Genomic DNA, 3239 nt, shown 5'->3' with positions numbered 1-3239 from the left:
AAGCTATAAAAGCTAAACAGGTATCTTACAGCCGATATGTTAATTCCTCTACCCTAGAAAATTTTTTCGATTTCAAAGAAAAAGAAGCAATCGCAAAACGCATTATGAAAGAAAGTGAAAGAAAATGCTTGAGACAATTTTGTAGTTATTTAAACCGAAATACTCCTAATGCTCAAGTCTGGAAAAATGTTGAAAAACTCCAAAATGATCCTTCACCTAGTTTTCCTGTGATAGAAGGCGATTGGTCTCGAGAATTCTTCTCTAAGCTCACACCTGACAGTACCTATGAACCTCCAATAAACCTTCCTCCTTATGAAACAAACGACCCTCTTTGTAAACCTTTTGTTATTAGTGAAATCTTAAACATAATTCCAACACAGCCCCAGGAATTAACAATTTCTAATATTCTATGCTCTTCAATCTTCCATCAAAGGCTAAAATGATTCTTCTTGAGATCTTTAATAATATTTTGCGGACTGGTATCTTTCCTGAGGATTGGAAAACATATGTTGTTGTTTCAATTCTCAAGCCCCATAAAAATCCTAAAGAGGCTTCTTCGTACCGACCAATTTCCTTGAGCTCGTGCGTGGCTAAAACTTTCGAAAGAATGTTGAATTTACGATTGATCTGGTGAATGGAGTCTCAAAATAAATTCCCGAAAACACAGTTCGGTTTCCGTAAAGGTCACTGTACAAACGACAGTCTTAGTCATCTCATAATCGACATCCACAACGCGTTCACAAATAGGGCTATCCTCATAGGACTTTTCCTGGATATATAGCTGGTGCTTTCGATAATGTACCTATCAATGTTCTCCTAGAGGAAATGCACAATATCGGCTTGCGTCGAAGATTCTCGGCTTTAATCTACAATCTTTTGATAAACCGCAAACTATACTTAAGAATCAATGAAATCATAAAAGGTTCGAGGTACACGAGCCGTGGCTTGCCTCAGGGGGGTATACTGTCTCCTTTACTGTACATTATTTTCTACCACCGCCTGGAAGAAATACTGAAAAAATTTAACATAAAAATCCTGCAATATGCTGACGATATGCTAATATATCTAATTACTTCAGATTTTGAATCAGGTATTGAGGATCTCAGGGAATGCCTTAAAGAAACTTTGCTTTTTTTATCCTCTCACGCACACGAACTCTCAGCCAATAAATCAGTTATTTGTTCATTTACTAACAAGAGAATCGTACTCCCTTCAACGGTAAATATGGGAGAGTTCACTTTCCAACATAATAATGTGGTTCGTTTTTTGGGCGTCGAATTGGATAGAAAGCTAACTTGGAGAAACCATATTTTATTGATGAAAATCAAAACAGAAAAACGTCTTCAACTGTTGAGATACATCTGCAATAATGACTGGGGTGCCGATCAAGTTATTGCTCTGATGTTTTATAGAAACTTCATAAGATCATCGTTCGACTATGGTTGTATTTTTTACGATAACGCTTCAACCCAAAATCTGAACTCTCTTGATATTATTCAAAGAAAGTCTATCAAGATTTGCATAGGTCTTTTGGGTAGCTCCCCCAATGAATGTGTCATGTCTGAAGCAGGAGAAGTTCGCTTGTCAGTTCGTAGAGAAATGTTATGTTCTAATTTCATACTTAAAAGGATGTCTATAACTAGGCCCATTATAGACCAAATTCACGATCTCTATATCAAATCTCTTACACATAGATTTTGGATTCTCAAAAAGGATCTTCTACTTGTCAGGTGTTACGGCTCCTTGCTTCCTAAAAGAGACCTTATTTCTGCTTCCAATTGGTTCCCTATTTTCCCTATGTCCTACTCCAACCTATTTTTGGACGTTGAACCCCATATACCCACTTATGAAGACCACATAGAAAAATACGATTTTTATAGATTGATTGAGAATCGTTTTTCAAATTTTTACCAGCTATTTACAGATGCTTCAAAGTTCGCAGAAAAACCGGTGGGGATTGCCGTATTTGACTCCTCAGCAAAAGTATTCTTGAAAAAATCTCTGAGCAACGTATTCTCCGTTTTTCATGGCGAACTTCATGCCGTCCTACTTTCCTTAAAATATATAGAAGAACATCCGTGTATTTCACAATCCAAGAAGTACCTCATTATCTCAGATAGTCAAAGTGCTCTACTTTCACTGAAAAAACCTTCGTTAAACTATCAGTTTACTTACATTCATAAAGAAATTTTTATCATCCTTAGGTCTTTGATTGAAAAACAGGTTGACATTCAGTTTATGTGGTGCAAGGCTCACTCCGGTATTCCCAACAACGAAGAAGATAAGGCTGCTAAAGATGCATGTCATATGCCAAGTTCAAACGAAAACATTGTTTACTCGGATATTCTCGTACGATACAGGCAAGATCTAATTTTGAAATGGTTTAGGGAATATCAGGGTAATACTAACTCCAAGTTTTATAAGAATATGCAACCTATCCCTCTGTAAACACCTTGGTTCAGTAATGTATTAGGCAGTAGAGATTTCATCCGGGTCATTTCTCGTCTTCGTAGTCTGTGTCCCTTTTACCTCCATAGAAAATGTGTTAGAGAAAATCCCCTCTGTGAATGTGGAGAAATCGGTAACGCAGAACACCTGCTCCTCATCTGTGAGTCTTTTCGCTTTCGGTGGGAAAATCTTTTGTCCAATTTGAGCAGAGTGATTGATTATTTTCAGCCATTTAGTTTGAATTTTCTCCTCTCATTAAAAAGAACTGACGTCTATGAGCTCATATATGATCATGCCATCTCATGTGGCTTCTAGTTTTAACTTTGCGCGTTTGATGGTTCCCCTTGTACCAATCCTCTTGTGGTTTATTCCTGCACAATCGTGGCTCATATGTGAAGTGTCGTGTACCAAGAAAAATTCGCCATGATGAGCCCCTTGGCGTATATGTGTCCCTGTCACAATCCTGTCTAAATGATTTTCGAAAGTTAATATGATCAAACCGAGTAGCGATAAGAGAATAAATGAATGAATGGGTGAATGCGATGGAATAAGGATTAATATGTGCATAGATATGCTGGCTAATGACTTACTGTCGAAGCCATTATAGGGTCATAACCCTAGGAATTCACACACAGATGAGATAATTAACGAACTCCAGGAACGTCAGAAGAGAAGGAACAACGTTATGGTCTTCAATTTACCGGAGCCCCAGAATCGAGCTTTGGACTTAATTAAAGTTAAAGAAATATTCTTAGAACTAACCAATGAGGACCTCAACATTTTTAAAGTGG

This window comes from Harmonia axyridis, chromosome 3, assembly GCF_914767665.1.
Source record: "Harmonia axyridis chromosome 3, icHarAxyr1.1, whole genome shotgun sequence".
In the NCBI taxonomy this organism is placed as follows: domain Eukaryota; kingdom Metazoa; phylum Arthropoda; class Insecta; order Coleoptera; family Coccinellidae; genus Harmonia; species Harmonia axyridis.
This window is presented reverse-complemented; position numbering follows the sequence as displayed.